The following is a 24,130-nucleotide window of genomic DNA, read 5'->3' on the forward strand; positions in this document are numbered from 1 at the left end:
ATCAACAAATACAACGTGTTTTCTTTGAAAGTACCAAGTTGCATGTATGATTTCCTTGCTAGATTTAGCATTCATGTGGTTATTTTGTTATGATCTGCCATTAGCATGGAGGATTTCCTAGATTGACAATGACTTTGCCTAGCCTTGCCATTTCCTAGACAGCCATGGTGTTGCAGGTTTTTCCCATTTATTTTCTGATTGGTGCTCATGTTCCTTATGGTTGTGGGTTGAGTTATTAGTTCCTCGAGCCTTGGTTGCACAAACACTCTGGAAACCCTGGAACAACTTGGGTTGAGTTACTAGTCTTGGAAGCCTTGGTTGGGAAAACACTTTGGAGCCCTTAGTGGGTTGAGTTACTAGTCTTGGAGCATTGGTTGGAAAAACATTTTGGAACCATGAAACAACAATGGGTTGAGTTACTATTCTTGGAGATGGGTTGGAACAAATTCTCTAGAGCATTGGACAACTTGGGTAGAGACCGATTTGTTGATAGTTAGTGATTTTTGAACATGAGGAGGAATCACTAGTTAAGAGTTGAGGTGGTTTTGCCTTTGGAAGCCCTGGTTTGGTTTTAGTTGGTTTATTCCATGAGATCTCAAATTCATGCTTGGAATATGGCATGAGGGTGATTACCTGAAAGAAAGATTTGGCTCAACCCAATCTATGGTTGGGTGGTATGTGGAAGTCCCTGACTTGGTTGGTTTTGCATATGTTAATAAGAGCTCCTTTCCTCTTGTAATTCCAGATTAATTATGATTGTTATTATGTGGCTTTGATTGGTCTATCATTCTTATTATTTTGGTTATAAGGATGGTTTTATGATAGATTCTAGTTATGGTTCTTAACATAATTTGATTAGTAAATGAATTGTTATTGAATGCACAACCTAATAGATGTTATTGCATGTATCATGAGGGGGAATCACACCTTCTTGATGATTCACAAATAAATATGAGACCCATATGTTCAAATATGCACTTAGGACCTGTAGTTTGCATGTTCACAATGTGTTTGATGAAATGTTTGTCATGCTTAGGCCTAGTTAGGTCAAGTCCTTGATCAAGTTTTCTATTAAAGGCTTTTGTCTTGGTGTCATTTATTATTTATGAAAGTTATATCAAGTTTTGGGTAGAGGTTTGGATCCTAGCCTTGAAAAAGTGGCTTAGATATCAGGGTCACTTGCACATAATTGGGTAATTTAGTTTGTGGTCATTGGGAGGCAGGGTTATCCATGCAACTGAAGGCTTATAGTCATTGGCTTGCCTTGTTATCCAAGCAACTTAGAGCCAATTTCAGTGAAAAAATAAGTTAACTCGGGGTTTCGGCACTTGGAGTGGTTGTTTGGCTCCCGGAGGTCATGTAGCTCTTGAGGAAGGTCTGTATAGCTTTAATCTATCGATTCCACTTCCTTAATTGTACTTAGGAGGCTAATTCATATCATAGTAACTCTTCATCACATATTTACCCCAGTGGATTGGTTAACTTGTGTAAGTGCGGTAGGAGGATGTTACAATATTCTTGGTGTCATTTATTATTTACGAAAGTTGTATCAAACTTTGGGTAGAGGTTTGGATCGTAGCCCTCAAAAAGTGGCTTAGATATCGAGGTTTCTTGCACATAATTGGGTAATTTAGTCTACGATTGCTGGGAGGCAGGGTTATCCATGCGACTGAAGGCTTATATTCATTGGCTTGCCTTGTTATGCAAGCAAATTAGAGCCAAGTTCTATGAAAAAATAAGTTAACTCAGGGTTTGGGCACCTGGAGTGGTTGTTTGGCTCTCGGGGGTCGTGTAGCTCTTAAGGAAGGCCAGTATAGCTTTAGTCTGTCGATTCCACTTCCTTAATTGTACTTAGGAGGCTAATTCATATCATAGTAACTCTTCATCATATATTTAACCCAGTGGACTCGTGAACTTGGGTAAGTGTGGTAGGAGGGTGTTACAATATTCCAGATGAAGATGATAAAGGAGAAGTCCATGGAATATGTGACACACCTCAAAAGGTTCCAGATAATGACTGGTAGCCAGGTGGAACTGATGGACCACCATACAAATGAGTTTTTGGTGAAGTTACAAAAATTTAACTTGCGGCAACTTCATTCGTCTCACTCATGATAACAAACAAAGATTTAGGGACCTTCGTTGACTTAGTCATGGTTAAACATCTCAAAGGTGTTTGCAGAGAGAATTTCAAAGGTGAAATAAAAAAAAGGAGTTTGAGGTGAATGAGCTCACATTTGAGTGTGAGCAGTAAGAAAATAATGAGCCTGATAAAGAGGATTCCCTCTTAAATGGAGGGAAGAGAAAGGTCAAGTCTCTTCTTCAGTAATTTCTTCAATACTCAAAAGACCAAGTGGAAGTTTTTCTCCATTAGGACAAAAATATATAGGTTGTAGTTGAGACAAAGGCATAGAAAGATAGTAAGAAGTCCTTGAAGTAGTCAGTTTAGTTATCAGAGGTTCCTTAGTTTGTGTAACCTCGGGTTGTAAAGTATTTGAATCCGAAGACTCAGGTTGAATGACCTTTGGCTCTAATGTTTCAAGGGCTTCAATTTTGATTGCATGAGACTCACCGGTTGCTAAGGATGTAATTTCAGGTTTAGTACTCATAGGAAGTGATGATCCTATCTGATTAACTTTAGATGTGGTTCCAGGAGGGGTAGCTTCTGAAGTACTAGTTTCAATAGTTTGTATTTTCTTATTCTCACGATGATGAGGTGTTGCCTCTGGTGGTAAGGGAGGAAATATTTTCATTTTACACAAATGAAAGGGTTGTTGATGGTCTTCTTCCATGATTGATTAATCAATTTTAGTAATTAACAAAACAAATAAAACAAAAGGGTAACTAGGCAAAAGGGTTTACCAAGTAATTGTGAACTGCAATATACCATTTCATGTACATGTAAGAAATCTTCCTGAATTCTATGTTTGGTGTATCACAATAGACAAGGTGACTGACTTGGTTAGCTGTGGAAGGATAAAAACCTAAAGGGGACTTCCAAAATATACCTGAAGGCATGTGGAAACGTAGTCCATGGTAGTGATGTCCAATGTATCCTATACAATAGGAATTATTCTAATATACTTTTCATATGTGGAGTGCCATTTTATATACTTGAAGGTACACGGAGAATGATTCGATATACTTATTTACGTGGAATATCGACTACCCCCAGAATGTAAAACAAACAAATAACGATGGCTCCTACGCTTTACAACATCAGAACACATCTCTAACATAGACCTAAATGTGTGTCGTTAATGTTCCAAATGCTACTTATATTTATTAAATAAATTTTAAAGTTGATCTTCATTTAGTTTTCAATTTCAAGGCTCATGATACAAATTCACCTAAATTTCCTATGATGCAACTAACATGATAAAAATAACTCTTTCATTCCAATGAAGATCTATCTATAGGAAGGAAGAAACAAACAATGATGCAACAAAAAATAAATTCCTAAGCAGATCTTTCAATGTACTATTCCAATGCAATTCAAAACCCTATATGCAATGCAAAAAATGGAAAATTTTCTTTTCTTTTCATTTTCAATTTCAAATGCAATGAAAATGAAAAGGAAACTAGATCATTGACCAAAATAAATCACGCATACTACAATTGTAATATGAAAATTCTTTTATCTAATCAACAATCAAGCCCAAGTGTTCACAAACCCTACTGATAAGAAGAAAAAAACTTAAATAAACTCTCATCGAAGGCAACCAAGCTCAAATGTAAACACACTGATGGCTTTACAAAGACAATGACTAGTTTAGAAACTCATAAAAATTTAGTGGATCATATAATAATTCAAAGAAAGGAATAAAAATGAAATTTTTGCATCGTACATGAACCATCATAGTCTAGGTGAAGAAACTAGTATGATGCATCACAAACAAAAAGAGAAAAGTGCACTGGGCCACTCTGTCTCAGACTAGAAAGTGCGTTGTGGCTAATTTTGTTCAAAAGATAAATCAAAAACCATACCAAGCTTAGAATTATGTTTTCATAAGACTAATTACTGCCTAAACATGTCAATTTAAGTCAAATTGAATGGTATAAATTGAGTAGGCTAAAGAAACCACTATTTGAACATCTCGTTCCTTAGTGGAGTGACCAAGTTGTTTTATGGGAAATTATCTTATGCATACGAAAGTGAATCCCCTAGGTCTAGTGGTTTGATATAGGAACAATAGAAACAAAACTCTTGTGTTTTCCTTAGATAAATTAGAAAATGGAGGAGAAGGCCTTCCTGGAGTCTAATGCAAATGTTCCTCTTATCTTGGATTGTAAACTTTAGCTCCAACTCCAATTACTATAAATAGGACCTACAAAACAATTACAACAAGCAAGATAACCACAATATATACATAGCATAAAATAATATCTCTAATCACTGAGTCAATAAGGTATTGAAATACATATGCATCAAATAGACACAAGTATATGAAAGAAAATCTTTTTGTATTAATGAAATATAGTAGAAGATTACAACCCTTTTGCAGTCCTTGACTATGTAGATGTCTCCCACCAAAATTGTCCTTCCTTAGCCATAAGGAAAGCCTTCCAACATAACTCAAGGATGGTAATGGATCCTTAGGTAAAAAGCAACAACATCAAGGCATAGCTAAGAGTCTCCAAAAGACTACCTAGACTCTATGGGTGGGAGAGAATTTATATGGTAAATAGGATAGTTTAGGATTTACCAATATAGGACTTAGATCCACATATAAGGAGGATAAGATATAGGGATAAGAGATAAGAACTATAGAGTTGGATTTCGATATCTCAAACAATAGTAAATGGTTAAAACCACCTCAAAAGCTTCTAGAAAGAGAAGATTCATAATTTCTTTTCTCGAAATTCGAAAACCACCACACCTGCAACAAATGAAACTTGTGTTGGTCAATGAAGTTTCTCAGTTATCCAACATGAAACAATGTAGTCTGCATAGAACACAAGGTGTGATGGGTCTAAAAATGAGTTTTGAAGCTGATAAATCCAAAATTGTTGGACTTGTTAGAGAGATAATGCTGAAGGCTTTGCAAAAGGATGATTGCAAGGTGTCAAGGATATTGATTGATCTGGTTTCTAGATCATTTGAAAAAATGTGACAAAATGACCTATAACAGTTGAGTTATTATCTCTTATCCCTAGAACTTATCTTGCGTCTAATGTGGAACTAAGTCCTAGAATGGTAAATTTCAAACCGCATCTTTTACCCTATCAATTCGTTTCCTCCCATAGAGTATGGGTTGGATTTTAGAGACTCTTAGTTATGCCCTCTTACTACTGCTTTGTCCTTAGTGATCCATTATCCATCCATGCACTTGATTTCTGATTGAAGGTTTGATTTGTGGAAAATGAACAACAAGATAGTTGGGAGAGATATACAAGGTCAAGATCTGAAAGAGTTGTATCTTCTCCTACATTCATTAATACAAAAAGTGTGTTTTTTCATATACGCATGTTTCATTTAGGCATATGTAGAATAATTCCTTCTTCACTCATTCTTTAGAGATGTTAGTATATGTTATTTTTATATTTGTGTTCTCTTGCTTGTTTTAGTTGTTTTGTAGGTTCCAATTTTAACATTTGGAATTGGAGCTGCAGTGTAAAAGCAAGGAGAAGAGGAGATCTTGTGTTGATTTCTGGGCAATTATTTCTTCCATATTCTAAACTTATTTAAGGAAAGCATCATTATTTTTGTCTCTATTATTTCTAGATCAAGCCACTAGATCTAAGGAATTTTCTTCTGTCTGCAGTAGGAAATTTTTCGTCAAACAACTTGGAGACTCCATTAGGGACCAAGATGTTCCTTTAGAAGTTTCCTTTTCCTACTCTATTAGGATATTTGAAAAAAAACTCAATTTGATTTTTTCAGACAATTATCAGTCTTAGGAAAGTATAAATTTGAGCTTAGTAGAGTTTTCTTTTTGCCTTTTGAGAAAAATAAGCCCCAACACACTTTTTGTTTTGAGACATAGTGGCCTAGTGCACTTCTCTCTCTCTGTAAGTGTGATGACTTACGTTGGTTGTCATATATAGCATGCGATGGTCCTCTAGGATGCAATTTTTATTTTTATTTTTATGCCTAGCTCTAAGTTCTATTTTGATTGCAGTGATTTTTCCTATCTCTGAACAGGTCAATCACTTTGTAAAGACAATAGTATATTTAAATCTGTGTGTGATTTCCTTTTGATGAGAGTTTTCTTGTTTTTGTTTCTTGTTGTCAATTAGGGTTTTTGATCACTTGGCTTGATTTTTTATTTGATAAAACGTTTTCATATCATAGTTTCAATTGGTGTGAATCCTTTTGATTCAATAATCTAGTCACATTTCATTTCTCATTACATTTGAAAATTCAAAAGGAAAATAAAAAGAAAAATCATTTTTCTTCATGAATTAGGGCTTTGAATTGAATTGGAATAGTACATTTGAAGATATTAATTAGGAAATTATTGTTTGTTGCATCATTGTTTGAAACTCCTTCCTTCCCTTAGATAGATCTTCATTGAATGAAAAAGAGTTCTTTTAATCATGCTAGTTGCATTATAGGAGTTCAGGTGAATTCGTTTCATGACACTTGAAACTGAAACTTAAATGAAGATAAATTTCAAAATATATTCAATTAACCTAAGGAGCATTTGGAATGTTAATGAAACACATAGGCATCTAGGCTAGAAGATGTGTTTTGGCATCATTAAATGTAGGAGCTATCATCACTTGTCAGTGTTACATCCCGAGGATGGTTGGTTTTCCACATACATTGGAGTCTATCAGAACATTTTTCCATGTACCTTTTGCTATATAGAATGACATTCCACATACATTCGAGTATATCAAAACATCCCCATCGAAGGGGTATGCATTAGACAACACTGCTACAAACTCCACTTCCACATACCTTCGGGTATATTTTGGAAGTCCCCACAAGGTTGCAATCTTTCTGTAGGTAACCGAATTGGCCACCTTGTTAATTGTGATACACTGAACACAACATTCAAGGAGATTTCATACACATATGATCTGATATTCACCCTATGAGTGACATTAGTTGAAGATTTATTAAACTAAGGTATTACAGACTCATGTGCTGGTGTGTGTGTGTTCTGTGTTATTGAAGCAATGGATTGATCAGATTTCCAATATACAAATAATAAAATGGAAAGACAACAGATAAATACAGTAAGCAAACATAAAGACACAAGCAATTTTCATAAGGAGTTCACCCTATTCTCTAGGGCTACGTCTCTGATCTAGCTTTCAGTGGTGGCCTTGTTTTATTGTGTCTTCAAGCAGAGAAAATACAATACAGGGACTCAATATGAGTTCTTCTAAAGTAGATTTAGCTTGGCAGGGTGGTTCTTGGATTCCCCAAGCCACTTGGAGTACACATACTCTTCTTCTTCCTACCAGCTATGTGACCTTTTGGTCTACAGTGGAAAGAGCCAAATGCGATATCTGGACAGATTCCTCTATGGGAAGGCTTGAATCTTCAAGATTTCTGGTGCTCGATGCTACGTCTAGTCAGCTCGGCCCTTTGTCTCTTCTGCTTAGCTTTACTGTTCTCTGTGTTTAGTCCTCCTCTCCAGGTTCATTGTTCACTGTCTCTCTTGGTCACTTAGACTCTTCTCTATCCTGACTCTAAATATCTTCTTTCTCTGTTCATGGCTTTAGCCATTCGATCCCTATGCCAGTTCAGTTCCCCTTCCGCTTGTGCCGATTCGCCTTCTGCAGTTGTGCTTGGAGTTCCCTATGTTTGGCGTCATCATGAACGCTCAGGGAGTGGCCACTTGTCCTCCTCTAAATGGCACCAGCATGCTTTGTCAGTTCGTTTCTTCAGTTATGTCGTGGATGCATTCTTCCTCCACCATGGCGGTCAAACGGATTCCAAATCTTTTCAAATACAGCTTAATTCCCTGTTGATTACACTTCTTTCCATCGGGTGCAATCTTAGCCATCTGATCTGGGCCCTCCAGATCTGACGCCATACGCACGCTTTGCATGGTTGACTTGCTTGATCGATAGCGTGCAATCAACAATGGTTTTCTCTCACCTCTGTCGGCCACGCGTCAATCAGTGTATGGAATTGCTCCACTCTTATCCAAAACTTCTTACCGTTCAAGGGCACCCTAATCAAAACCACCGGTTTTCCAGAGCATGGGTCCCACCATTGTGTTTTAGCACTTTTTCCTTTTCTACCTGCGGTCCTCCAGTTCCCCCACGTGACCGAGTGCTTTGCCTTTTCCTTCGCAGCCCTGTTTGCTTGGCGATGTGCGATTAGTGCAAAGCGCTAATTGCCCATCAAAAACATCTTCCTTTTCCCATTTCGGGGCTCCCAGGGGCTACTTTGGCCTCCTACACGGTCTCCATGGGCCTCGGTCAGTACGCTTTGATCGAGGTCCTCGTCGTTCCATGTTGGCTACCATTGCCACTAGTTTAGGGTGTTTTTTATACTAGTTTGGATTTCTTTAGAGATTTGTTCGACCTGATTTAGTCATGGCTCTTTGACAGTCTTTCTATGGATCTAATTCGGATCACGGCCTCCCTACTGAAAATCTTTTGGACCACTAAAAGCTGGTTTTCAAGCATCGACTAAGTGAGGATACTGTTTCTTCACTTGTCCAATCTCAATCCACTTTGCACTGCTCGGCTTTGAACCTTTGAGCCCAATCCTGAGGTACTCGACATCTCCCCTGCGCATTGTCCTCACCTTCCTGTCCAACACTGTGTCTTCCTGCAACTCATTGAGGTATTCAGGTATTAGGTCATCAATAGAAGGAAATTGACTTTGCTCTTCAGGGTCCTCAATCATTGAAGGTTCAAACAATCTCAAGCAATCGGCATTTACGACTGAGTAAATGTGCATGTAAGCTGGTAGATCAAGGTGAAAAGCATTTTCACCAATCTTCTCAGGTATCCTAAAAGGTGCATACCTGATAGGTTTTAGCTTTTTACCTCCACCTTGCATCCTGTCCTTGCTGATATACAGCCAGACTTGGTCTCCAGCTTGAAACCTATGCTCCATCTGATGCTTATCATGCCTAGCCTTGTACTTGGCCTGGCTCTTTTCCAACTGTTCCTGTACTACCTGGTGGATCTCCTGGATCTATTCAATGAACCTAGTTGCCTTGTCCACATCACTGTGTCCATCAACCATGGTATCTTTACGAAAGACAAAATACAAAGGGGACCTTGGTGTGAAACCAAAATAGGTCTCAAAAGGAAATCTCTGTGTAGAAGAGTGTTTGGCTCTGTTGTAAGCATGCTGCACATAACACAAGTGTTCATCCCAAAGCTTAGGATGTTTACTTCAATATCCTCTCAGTAACTTGATCACAGTCCTATTTACTACTTCTGTCTGGCCATCTATTTGTGGATGAAATCTTGTTCTTTTCTTCAACTTGGTGTCCATCAGTTCCCATAGACTAGACCAAAACTTCCCCACAAATCGGATGTCTCGATCAGATACAATGGAAGTGGGTAATCCAAAATGAACCCATACATGTTCAAAGAACAATTTTGCAGTCTGTTCAACTGTGATCTGTTTACTACAAGGTATTAAAATACACATTTTGCTGAACCTATCCACAACAACATATAGATAATCATGACCTTTCCTAGATTTAGGCAGTCCTCCAACAAAATCCATGGAAACACTTTCCCAAGGGTGAGAAGGAACTGTCAATGGAGTGTACAAGCCTAGTTTTCTATTGCCAGGCTTGCTCTTAGCACACATGGCACACCTTCTTACATATCTAGAAACTGTCTCATTCATTTTCGGCCAATAGCAGAATCTTTGCAGCTGTGAAACTATTTTACTTACCCCAAAGTGACCCGATATCAGAGAAGTGTGTGCTTCCTTAATCATCTTTATCCTCTCAGTTTGTGGAATGCAGATTTTCCCACAATGATATAAGAGTTGGTCCTTTACATGATAGTCCAATTATTCCACTCTTTTGCCTTGACTCAAAGTTCCATGTACATCTTTAAAATCCATATGCTGAGCATATTGTTCTATGTAGCTTTCATGTAGCATAGAATTATGCCTAAGTATTGCAGATGCATTTATAATGGGTTTAGATAACATGTCTGCAACTTGTTATGTATGCCATTTTTATATCTGATGACTAAGTGAAACTGTTGTAGAAACCCCATCCATCTGTAATGTCTTGATTGCTGCAACTTAGTTTGGGAGTGCAGATATTGAATTGGCTGATGATCAATATGTATTACTGTCTCTTTGCCCATTAAGTAATGTTTCCACTTTTTCACACTCTGAACTAATGCATACAATTCTTTATCATATGTATGATAGTTAACTACAACATGATTAAAAGTCTCAGAATGATAACATATGGGTTTTCCGTGCTGTGTCAACACTGCTCCCATGGCATAGTCACTAGCATCAGTTTGGATCTCAAATGGTCTTTGTAAATCAGGTAGTGCTATTATAGGTGCCATACTAATTTTCTCTTTCAAGGTGTCGAAGGCTTTCTGATGTTTACCTCCCCACTGAAACACCTTATTCAATCCTGTTAAAGCATGTAAGGGAGCTGCAATCGAGGAGAAGTTAGAAATAAACTTCCTCCAATATTGCGCTACTCTTAAGAAGCTTCTCACTTCTCTAGCAGACCTGGGTTTAGGCCAATTCACAATGACTGCCACTTTAGAGGGATCTATTTTCAATTCACCTCCCCCTACTATATGACCCAAGTAGTTTAGAGATGTTTTGCCAAATTCACATTTTGAGAGTTTAATATAAAGTTTTCTCTTTTCAAAACATCTAATGTTTGCTTAACATGCTTTAAATGTTCTTCCCACATTTTACTAAAAATCAGAAAGTCATCAAGATACACAATAACAAAATCATCAAGAAAGGGTCTGAGTAAATCATTCATTAATCTCATGAAAGTAGCAGGTTGATTAGTTAAGCCAAAAAGCATAACTAGACATTCATACAATCCCTGCTTTGTTTTGAAACCAGTCTTCCATGCATCTTGTTCTGCAACTCTGACCTGATGGTATCCACTGTGCAAATCTAGCTTGGTGAAATAAACAGCTTCTTTCAATTGATCTAAAAGATCATCTATGTGAGGAAGGGGATAACGGTTTTTGATTGTTATCTTATTCAGTGCTCGGTAGTCTATGCACATTCTCCATGAGCCATCTTTCTTTCTCACCAAAACGATTGGTGATCCACATGGTGATGTGCTAGGCCTGATGAAGCCCTTCTCGAGCAACTCCTGCACCTGCTTCTTGATTTCAACATTCTCTAAAGTAGACAACCTGTACATCCCAATGTTAGGCAAAGGAACATGCTGCTGCGAAATAATATCATGTACTATTCCATTTTTGGGTGGCAGACCTTTAGGTTCTTGAAACAAGACATCATACTCTGAAACAAATTTTTCTATATCAGCTTGCTGTTCAAAATTACAGCCCTCAAATACATTGGTTTTATTAGGTTTCTTTTCCTTTACAACCATCCTTAAGAATTGTTTGCATGAATTAATCATTCTTTTCATCTGTCCTAAGTTTATGAGAGTATAATTATTCTTGAGCTTATGAGATCTTACAAAGTATTCGACTCCGTCCTTAACTAGTAGATACTTGTTCTCAACTCTATAGAAAATAGGCTTTCTATCATACAAGTAGGGACTTCCTAAAACAATTCCACATATATCCAAAGGAATTATGTCTAACTCAACCTCATCTACAAATGCTGACCCAAAAGAAAACTTGAGTTTGCACTGTCTAGTCACTTGTAGTTGTTCTTTATCATTCAACCATCCTAATGGGTATGGTTTCTTGTGAGGTGTAGTTGCTAATCCCAATTTCTTTACAATTGCTTCAAAAATCAAATTTACTTGTCAGCCACTATCAAACAAAGTATCAATCTTTTGATTTTTGGAAATAACTCGAATACGGAAATGCTCATGTCTTTTTCTCTCATTTTCTTCATCAATAACAGATTGAGTAGAATTACTAGTAGATGCTTCAGAATTCTTACCTTTTATACCTGTGGCTGCTATAGTTGTTTCATCTCCCGAGTCTGACCCCAAATCTTTCTGAATAGCTGTAGCTGTCTTCTTCTTCTTGCCCTCGAACTTCTTAGGTCTCAGCTCTGGATGCAGAATCCAACAATGCTCATCATCATGCCCCTCCTTTTTACAGTGAGTGCATGAAGCTTTGGCTTTCTGTGCAGTGTTAGCCTTCCTTTCTTTCCACTTCTGTTTTCTTTTCTCCTTGCTCTTTCTTATAGTGGGTTGGGATGGTCCCCCAACTTCTGCATTTCCATTCTTTCCTCTAGCCTCTAGATGAGTAGCTTGTACAGATACCTCATCTATACTAGTGGGATTAAACATGAGGATGGTATGCCTCATGTAGTTGTGTAGACCACCAATGTAGTTCAGAAGAGTCTCTCGTGAGTCTAGTGAGATACCCAATGTCAATGATCTCTTTCTGAACTCGAGTATACCCTTGCACACTTTTCCCTTTCAATTGTCGAAGAGTTTGCCAACTCATCATGGCTTGTTGCACGTAGGCCAATGGATAGAACTGTTTTTTGATTGCAGAAACAAAGTCACTCCAGACAGAGAGGGTCTTACCATGCCTTTTCATATCAGCTTGGGTTCTACCTTCCCACCAAAGCAAGGAAGTGCCTCCTAGGCGTAGGCTTTCCAGCTGAATCTTACTCTTTTCTGAGTTTATGTTTTGTACCCTGCAATACACATCAATTTGTCTAATCCAATTGTCCAACTTTTTAGCATTTAGCTCTCCATCATATATAGGCAAATCAAATTTAACATCTAACTTAATCAAAGATGCTTTCTTATTATGAGCAGGGCTATTAGGAGGTGTGAGAAAGTTTTCCTCTTTCCCCTTTCCTTTGGAGTTGTCATGGAAGTGAGACTCATCTTCTTCTTTCTCTTGCTTAGAGCCTGATGCTTCTTCCACCTTTTGCTTTCTAAAGTCTCTGTACATTTCTTCAACCATAGACTTTATAGCTAGGAAACTCTCTATGAATTGAGGGTCTGGCCCTATAGAACCTTCTTCTGACATTTTCTTTCGAGAATAGACTCTCCCAATTTCAAGATTAGTTTCCACCAACTCTCCTTCTCCTAATTTGAGCTTTGATCTTGTGAGCATTCACAGCTAAACCAACACAAGATTGTCTAACCTTACAGCCTCTTGCTCTAATACCACTTGATCTGATATTCACCCTATGAGTGACATCAGTTAAAGATTTATTAAACTAAGGTATTACAGACTCGTGCACTGGTGTGTGTGTGTTCTGTGTTATTGAAGCAATGGATCGATCAGATTGCTAATACATAGACAATAAAATGGAAAGACAGCAAAGAAATATAGTAAGCAAACATAAAGACACAAGAAATTTTAATAAGGAGTTCACCCTATTCTCTAGGGCTATGTGTCCGGTCCAACTTTCAGTGGTGGCCTTGTTTTATTGTATCTTCAAGTAGAGAAAATACAATACAGGGACTCAATATGAGTTCTCCTAAAGTAGATTTAGCTTCGCAGGGTGGTTCTTGGATTCCCCAAGCCACTTGGAGTACACAGACTCTTCTTCTTCCTACCAGCTCTGTGACCTTTTGGTCTACAGTGGAAAGAGCCAAATGCGATGCTCTGTCCGGACAGATTCCTCTATGGGAAGGCTTGAATCTTCAAGCTCTCTGGTGCTCGATGCTGCCTCTGGTCAGCTCGGCCCTCTGTCTCTTCTGCTTAGCTTTACTATTCTCTGTGTTCAGTCCTCCTCTCCAGGTTCACTATTCACTGTCTCTCTTGGTCGCTTGGACTCTTCTCTACCCCGACTCTGACTGTCTTCTTTCTCTGTTCATGGCTTTAGCCATTCGATCCCTATGCCTGTTCGGTTCCCCTTCTACCTGTGCCAATTCGCCTTTTGCAGCTATGCTTGGAGTTCCCTGTGTTTGGCATCATCATGAATGCTTAGGGAGTGGCCACATGTCCTCCTCTAAATGGCGCCAGCATGCTTCATCGATTCCTTTCTTCAGTTACACCGTGGATGCATTCTTCCTCCATCGTGGCGGTCAAACGGATTCCAAATCTCTTCAAACGCGGCTTAGTTCCTTGTCGATTATGCTTCTTTCCATCGGGTGCAATCTCAGTTTTCCGATCTGGGCCCTCTAGATCCTACACCATACAGACATTTTGCGCGGTTGACTTGCTTGATCGATAGCACGTGATCAACAACAGTTTTCTCTCACCTCTACCAGCCACGTGTTGACCGGTGTATGGAATCACTCCACTCCTATCCAAAACCTCTTACCGTTCAAGGGCACCCCAATAAAAATTGTTAGTTTTCCAGAGTGCGGGTCTTGCCATTGCATTTTAGCACTTTTTCCTTTTCTGCCCGCGGTCCTCTGGTTCCCCCATGCCACTGAGTGCTTTCCCTATGCTTCGTGGCCCTATTTGCCTAGCGATGCGGAATTAAGCGCTAATCGTGCATCCAAAACCTCTTCCGTTTCCCATTCTGGGGCTCCCAGGGGCTACTTTGGCCTCCTGCGTGGTCTCCATGGGCCTCGGTCAGCGTGCTTTGATAGAGGTCCTCGTTGTTCCATGTCGGCTGCCATTGCCATTGGTTCAGGGTGTTTTCGATACTATTTTGGATTTCTTTAGAGATTTGTTCGACTTGATTCAGTCATGGTTCTTTGACAGTCTTTCTATGGATCCAATTCGGATCAACATACCTACAACAGTATATTGTAGTTCAAAGTGACTTGGTAAACTCTTTTTCCTAGTTACCCCTTTTTGTTTTGTTTTATTTTTCTAAAATTAATTAATCCACTGTGGAAGAACACCTTGAACACCCTCGTTGTTTTCATAGAATGAAAACATTGCCTCCTCTACCTCCAAAGACAACACTTGGTCATTGTAAGAATAAGAAAAATCAAACCACTTAACCTGGTACATTAGAAGCTAGCCATTCTAGAACCACATCTGAGATTAATCAACCAAATTCATCACTTCCCATTAGTACTAAACCCAAATTTACCTCTTCAGAAATTGGTCAGTTTGAAGCAGTTGAAACTGAAACTCTTGAAACATTAGAACCTAAAGTCAAAGAATCTAAATTTGTAGATTCAAACACTTTACAACCTGTGGTTATAAATTAAAACCTAAGGTTATAAATTACAACTAGAAGTTATAAAACCTGAGGAATAAAAAATAACTGAACCAATTACTTCAAGAACTTATTCCTCTTTTTCTCTGCATCTATCTCAACAACAACCAGTGTTTTTGAGTCCTTACGGAGAACCACTTCCACCTGGTATTTTGAGTATTGAGGAAATTCCTCAGGAAGATTCTTATTGAACTCAATATCCTATACAATTGAATAGACTCTCCTTTATCAAGATTTTCCTTTTGGTACCCCTGATACTCATTTAGAAACCCTTTTACATCAAACTCCTCATTTTAATTCACGTTTGAACTTTCCTCAACAAACTCTTTTGAGAATTATAACCATGTCTAAGTCAATAATGATTTCCCAACGTGTATATTTTATCATGAGTGAATCGATCGAAGTTGCAACATCCTCTGTGTTTGTAACTTCTTTAGAAACTCAACTGTATAGTGGTCTATTAGTGCCACCTAGCTACCAATCATTTTTTGGAATTTTTTTTTGTGCTTCGAATAGTTCTTGGAATTTTCATTTTCCATATTCATTTGGAACACCATATTATCCCTCCCTAATGGTCCCACATATTCCTGTTAACCAAACAACTATACCACAAATACCTTATCAAGGCCAATAGATCCAAAGTCAATGTTTCTAATATTACTAAGGATTTCATAGAACCGGGAAACCTGGTCTTGGTGATCCTGTTCATCAAACTCCTTATTATTCTTGTGGAATGCAAGTGCCAATAGGTCAACCCATTGTATCATACCCAAGATACCCTCCACCACTAGTTCACCTTTATCCACAAGGTCAGCTCCCAAAATGGAATTTAATAGGCAATTACCATTCATTGCAATGTTAGAGTTACCAGATCTCTCTCAGCTAATTAATGATCCAATTTTCATTCTCCTTAGTGGCTGGATATTCCAACTAAACTGTCAAGTGATATTCTAAATTTTAAGGGAAGCCCTAGAGAAGATCCATCAAATCACTTCATGAACTATCATATATGGCGTTCATTGAATTATTTCAATGATGACTCCATTTATTTACAACTTTTCCAATGAAGTCTTACTGGTTTAGAAATAAAGTGGTATGTTTAATAACGTTCCATTTAACAACTATAATGCATTAGAAACCACATTATTAACTCATTTCTAGTTACTGATTTGTTATTTAAACCAATAATGAACTTTTGATATCCTTGAAACAATCTGACTCTATTCATATATCCAATCATATACATGAGTGAAGGCATCGACGTTGTTTGGTAAAAAATTATATTCCTAATTAGTTGTTGGCATAATGGTTCATTAAATCCTTGATGCCTTCTATAACTGAGGACATTTCCAAAGGTAGAGCTGTTACTAAAGAGAAAGTCATTACTCATGCTCAATATATGGATTTGATTTACACCGAATCTAGCACGCTTTATGACAACATAATCAATTCTCCATGACCTTCACATACTATTCCACCTACTCCCTCAAAGGAATCACATGCTAGCGATGGTGTGATAGGTTCCATCAGTCAACGATCAATAAGTAAGTATTCTAATCAAACTAATTTGAAAACTGATCCAACTGTGACCAATCAAAGCCCCTCTAATCCCACCCCTGTGAGTATTTCCAAGATAAATGTTGTTCAAGCAACTAAAGGAAAATATCAATAACCTAGAAGTAAGAAAAAGGGTAAAGGTAAGAAAAAATATGAAAACCATCCATGGGATAAGTAGAAGAATCAATCTCTTGACAATAAGCATAAGATTGTTTTACCCTTTTCTTATCTGTAATGATGAGAACTTTACCAAGAATTGTCTACATTGAGCATAAATCAATCAATCCTTGAAATTCACATCCATTGCACCTATCACATTGGCAAATATTTTCCCTAACTAGGAGATGAAGGTGGCTACCCAAGACACATCCTCTTCTTCCCAAAATGCTTCCAACATATTCGTGTGTCAAAACAATGTCTTGGTGCCCACTAGAAACAAATATTATGGTAATCCAAATCCTTCAACTAGAAAGGCTATTGATCAACCTTCTAGTTCAACTCCACTCACATCTAGTCCTCTCCAAATCGATAAATCTTCTTCTAAGTTGATGATTAAGCCTCCCAAAGGGGTGATTCATAAATAATTATTTAATCCCCATGTGAGAGTTGCACAAAATTATAAAGTAGTTGAAGAATTAGCCCAAGCTCCTTTAGCTATGTCTACTCTTGAGGTTTTGCAAAACTTTACCACTTAGAGGAAGTTGCTATTAGCAGCCATTGAAGGAGTAGATCCCTCATATTTGGGTCTCGTTGTGTTCAATCATGAGAATTATACACCTAAACTTCCCCCCCAACTTGCATTTATGAGTCAAGTTATGGTTAAAGGAAAAAATGTATTTTGCACCATTGTAGGCAAAGTTGCCTCTACTTGCATCATGTCAATGTAATGTTGGAAAGTTGTAGGTTGTCCTTTCCTTACTAAGTCACTGACGACTCTTAAATCCTTTGATGGAAGAGGATTTAAGCCTTATGAAATTATCAATTCCATGCTAGTAGAACTAGTCGATAAAACAATCTTGGTAAAAGTCAAGGTCATCAATGGATAGTTAGATTACAACCTCTTACTGGGACATAATTTGATTTATGCAATGGTCAATGTAATCTCATCCTATTTTTGGATGATTTCCTTCCCCCACGAGGGGGGCACTATGGCCATTGATCAACTTGCCATTTTTTCTGCTAATTCCCAAACTACTAGAAACATACTTCTTGCTAGCAAGACCCCACTACCTTTCGAAAATGTTGGAGTAGGATTATTACAAGAATCATCCTTGATGGGGACTTTCATGCTTCCTCCTCCTAACATTCCCTCTATCGTTACTCTGATTAACATGATTTCATCTAGTAATATTCCATATGATGCCTAGATAGTGCTTGATATTTCTAGCATTGAATCTTTTGGCGACGATATGTTGCTTAGCCCCGTTGAGTTAGATTATGAGGTTATTCACCTAGCCTGATTGATAAATTATGAAGATAATAACTTAGTAAACTTGGTTGATTATTCCTCCAAAGATCTAGGTTTAGTTTTTCAATCTGATCCTTTCGACAATACCTTTTCTATCGATGAAAGCATCATGGAGATCATGATATAAAATGAGAAACCTTGGGATGATAATCATCATCGTTCATATTTTTTTCCTCATCCTGAAACTCTTGAGAGTAATTTTGAAGACTTTTTATTACCCAAGTTTACTGAGGAACCTCAGAAACACATCTCCATTTATGAGGTGAATTCTGAGAAAAACTTGGAAAATATTGAGAACACTATTTCCCTCGAAATTTCAGTTAAGCCCAGGATTATTGAAAATGTCTATATAGGTTCCTCTTACTCTCTAGATGATATTAAGATTTACAAGGCCCTTTTTCAATATTTTTTTGATGTGTTTCATTGGACATACAAAGAGATGCTAGGAATTGATCTAAATATCATGGTGCACAAAATTAAAACATATTGAGATGCTAAGCTAGCTAAATAATGTTTGGTTTAGTCCACCTTAAGAAAGCTATTGAGATTAAGGAATAATTTAGAAATATTTTGTGGGCGGGTTTCATTTATCCTTTTCCTTTAACCGATTAGGTCTCAAACATTGTTCTCGTAATGAAGAAATAGGGTACAATCCGAGTATGTTTCGATTATCGAGATATTAATAGATCTTGTCAAAAGGAAAACTAGCCAACCCCTTTCATCGACCAAATTGTTGATGATTGTGCTGGGAGTGAAATTTTCTCATTTATGGATGGCTTCTCTAGCTATAATCAAATCAACATACTCCCATCTGACCAGCATAAGACTATCTCATTTTTCTATGAGGTATGTTTTCTTATCGCAAACTTCCTTTCGCTCTTAAGAATGCAGGAGAAACTTTCCAATGGGAAATGAATTATGCTTTTTACGATATTAAACATATCAAGAAACCATGCCTTGATGATTTTCCTGCCCAATCTAAGAGTCATAAAGACCATCCAATGCATCTCAGAGCAATCTTCTTACAATGTTGAAACTATAATATATGATTAAACCCACATAGATGTGTCTTCTATGTTCAATCTGGTCAACTTATAGGATTCATTGTGTCCAAAAAATTAATCCACATTGATCCCCTGAAAGTCCAGGAAATCATTGATTTTCCATCTCCTTCTTCTCTTGTTTAGTTACAATGCCTACAAGGGAAGGATAACTTTCTACATCTCTTTGTCCCTAACTAAGCAAAAGTTACCAAAGGTTTTACTCATTTATTGAAAAAAGGGGTTCTCTTTCATTGGGATGATACCTCTTAGAATGATTTTGATGCCCTGAAAGATATATTAGCTAAAACATCATTATTGTATCCCCCTGATTATCATCGATACTATTTCTTGTATCTCACTAGAAATGTTATCACTATTACTATGGTATTGGCACAAGAAGATGACTTAGGTGACAAACACCCTATCTATTACTCAAGCCGTAATTTGAACGATACTAAAGCCAATTATTCCCATGATGAAAAGTTATTTTTGGAAGATATCTAAGTTGTTCATAGATTCACAACTATATTTTGGTTCAAAATACTATTGTGGTTTTTTATTGCAACCCCATGACTTATATATTGTCACGTCAATTTCTAGGACAAAAATACTCAAAGTGGAACATTATCCTCCAAGAGTTTAATTTGGAATTCATTAAAATCAAAGTCTAAGAAATATTTAGTCTTTTCTAAACTGATTTGCGACCTTCCCTCTTCTATGTCAGAATAAAAGTCTAACATCTTTATCCAAGATGAAATGTTGTTTCTGGTCGACTCTTTTGATCCTTGTTACGGAGATATCCTCATTTACCTCCAAATCTAAACTTTCCGACCTAAAACCACTTGTTCTAATTAACTTCGTATTCGGTACCATGCTTGTCATTATATCATAATTGGTGACACCTTTTATTGGCGCGGTATCGATACGATATTCCAACTATGCCTCACCCATGAAGAGGTTGAGAAAGCTTTGAATGATTGTCATGCAAGAGCATGTGACAGAAATATGTTTGGCTATGCTACTTCCCAAATTTTTTTACGTGTTGGTTACCTTTGGCTTACTATGTTCAGATATTTCATTTTAGTGGTCCAAAAGCATCATGCATGCCATATCCATAACCAGAAATCCCATGCTCCACCTTATCCTTTACATCTAGTTGTCATTATTGGACCCTTTGGAAAATGGGGAATTGACGTCATGACCTATAACCCTCGCATGGTCGGGGCGCATGGTTACATAATCATTGCAGCATATTATTATACTAAATAGGCCGAAGTGATACCTACGTATGGAAAAAACAACAAAACCACCGTATTATTCCTCTTTAACCACATTATTTCCAGATTTGGTGTGCCATAAGCTACAATCATGGGCCATAGTAAACATTTTCGCAATTACATGATGTCCGAACTAACTACCAGGTTGGGATTATGGCATTATAGCTCAACTCCCTATTACCCATAGGCCAATGGTGAAGTAGAATCCACTAATAAAGTTTTGAAAATAATGCTTCAACGCATGGTAGGGATTCATAAAATGAATTGGCCTACTATTGTTTTTTCAACCTTGTAGGCATACAACACTTCTATCCGAATAGTGGCTGAATTCAAACCTTTTCAATTGGTGTATGGTCTAGAAGTCATTCTTCCAATTGAATGTGAAATTCCATCATTTAAACTTGTTGTCAAACTTCTTCCTGCTACCTTTGCCGAAGAAGTACATTTTTTGTACCTAACTCATCTAGATGAGACTTGATGCTATGTCGCAATGACCAACGAGACTCACAAAAAATGTGTCAAAGAATAATATGAAAAAAATGTTAAACCTTGTGCCTTCTCGTAGGGTGATTTGATCCTCTTGTATGACCAAGAAGCCCATAAATCAGGATGTGTAAAACTCGAGCCAATGTGGTTAGGTCCATATATAGTTAAACATGTTCTTGTGAAAGGGACCTATGAGTTTGTAGATTTTGATGGAATTTCCTTGGTGCAACCTTGCAATGAGTTGTACCTCAAAATATACTATGCTTAGAATTTTTCTACATAGTCACTATGTACAGATTGTATAGGTTTACTAATGTGTTTGTAGTGTGTTTTCTTGAGAGTTTTCTACCACCTCTACTTATCTTGCATTACATTTGAATTGCAGATGTCAATGTTCCCTCAACCATATGTTGGTTATGATGATGGTTCTGGCCATAGTACCCAGAACCTTTCATCTGTAGCATGGGAAACCTATGCTTGTACTGATGAATTAGTGAGTTTGCAAGGTATTTGCATCGGTCAATCAACTTATAATATCATAGAGTATAGTACAATGATCGGAATATTGTATGATTCCATTTTATGCGGTATTCGTCATTTAGTCATCATACTTGATTCACAATTTGTGGTAGTACATCTAGATAATGTTTATTCAGTAAAAAGTCCAACTAAGTTGTGTATGTTTTTGAGAGTTCACCTTTTAGAGAGACATTTTGATTACATTACTTATCAAAATGTCCTTATAAGTCTAAATAGATTAACAAATGCATTGGATAATCTGTTTTAGATAGACATTTCCAGCATTTATAAATATACAATCATCATCACATATTGTACATGATATTAGAATAAAGTAGAAAAAATCCATAGATTAAATTTGTAAATAGTGTTCGAGTTTTACAAAGATCATGTCTGAGACACATATGCCTCATAGCCTACAATATCCAAATACACACAAAAGATAAAATGTGGCTCTAAATACCTAGGTGACTAATCCTAGTGGTGATCACGGTAACTCACAACTGCACAGGAAACTTTGTGCAACAATTAGCTGATCCGAGTTGACACCCCTATAATGTATCTCTATAAATAGATTGGGATATCATGAAACCTAGTATCCAAAACAAGGTGGTTCAAGCCCTCCACATGGGTCTCAAAAAATAAGCTAATGTCTCTACCAAGTCTGGATCTTCTAACACCTGCATCTCTGCCTCATCGACTCTAGCTTGTCTAAGCTATGGTTGTGGTCATCGATGGAGTGGAGACATGCCCACTGGTCGCACTGGTCTAATATCTTCATGTAAAATTGATATTTAGTCTCTAATAAATTACAAAAATAAAAAATGAAACTTAAAAAACCAGAAATATCCAAAATGACATTGCTTTTATGTGTGTCACTCCATTGCTCGCCTTCAAGTAAAATGAGCTCTGGATCTCCACGGAAATCCACTCTAGCATATGAGTAATCCTCAATCATAATTACTTTCTCTAGCATATATCTAAATAAATTATCAGTGAATGTCATCATAGGCTCCCCTCCATGTCAATCCATCAAGTTTAACCACTACATCATGCAAGGCTCTCTAGGTCCGGGTAGCTCACAGGATATCCACCGATGAGATAGTAATGGTACCCTCTGCAAAACAAATGACGCTATGATAGAACCATAACCAAAATTATTTAACTGTCTGGTCTTTGTTCTATTGAAATGTTCCTTTAGATTGACCAAGACCCCTTCACACTAGTTGAAGATCATAGGTGCTAAACATTCTAAGGCATACTGCATTTGGGACTTGGTAGCTAAATGTAAATAAACACTACCAACAAATCAACTAATGGTAAATAGGATTGTTCTGAGGGGAAATTGAATAAAATCCTTTATTTAAATTTTCCCATCCTTAGTTGCTTGAGAGCAAGGCTAAAAATGGATATCTATGTAATCCCTTACCATCTCTCCACCTCTCTTGTATCCATATAATTAAATGGGAGCCCCTCTACATGAGAGCACTATTAGGAAATATATGTCTTCAACATATAGAGTGTCAACGTGATCTCAAGTCCTGAAATCTTGTCCCTGTAGATCCCAGGCTCTTACCAAATATTCCAACAACTCTAATTGGGTCTTAATGTCTGGAATATGGGAGAACTTCAGTAACCCACAATTTCTTAAAACCTACATTGTTGTTGGAGCATTTGTAACAATCATGTCTTGAGCTTCATGCTCCCATTCTATCCAACTTAAAGCCATTTTCACTCTGGTTAATATCTGCAAAATAACAAGAAAAAACACAGAAAATTAGCAATGTGAAAAGTTTTGGGAGAAAAATAACTCAAAACTCATTTTTTGGAACCCTTAATATGCCCATCACATTGTTCATTCATGAACAGAGTGACCCATCACACTTAACTTCCCTGTTAAGTGTGTTTCTTCCAACTAACCAATGTAAACTTAGTTGACCCATCACACCTCCTGATATAAGAAGAGTGCGAAGAGCCTAGGGAGAATTCTAAGTGCCAAAAATTAAAAAAATATTCCCAAAAAATGCATCAAATAAGAAACAAAAGCCATGGAAATGGCGAGAAAGGATAGACCTCTTACCTGGAATTGACGATACTGGAAATGGTTCACTGGATTGAATGTAATCACCTATTGAAGATTCAAGGTAAAACCAATAAGAGCTCTCTCTCAAATTGGTAAAATGATAATGGTAACAAATTAAATTAGTTTTTACCATTTTATTGTAAAAATAAGTCATTATTTTAATATTATTTAATGCTTTTGACCTAATTTTACAATATATAATGTATTTTTAATGTATTTATGGTGCTTCGAGCATGTCAAATGATAAATGAAGGACATAATTCAGGCTACATTTAAAATGTAGGTCATTTTGCTGAATGTGTATACTTTTATCACTTTTTCAAGCTCATTAAACTTACGAAAAAGGAACCCCCTCAAGTCTTCTTTAAGCTCTTTTTAGACTCCCAAACATGAAAATATTTCTAAGTATTTGTATTTTCAAACTCGTTAAAGTAAACGAAAATATGTCTTCTAGTATAAGTTTAACCCTTTTCTGGAATAGATAGACTATTTACGAAGAATGAATAATTTAGTTGAACATGGCTAAAA

This window comes from Pinus tabuliformis, chromosome J (genome assembly GCF_031772625.1).
Source record: "Pinus tabuliformis cultivar Carrire ecotype Pingquan chromosome J, CPIR1, whole genome shotgun sequence".
Classification (NCBI taxonomy): domain Eukaryota; kingdom Viridiplantae; phylum Streptophyta; class Pinopsida; order Pinales; family Pinaceae; genus Pinus; species Pinus tabuliformis.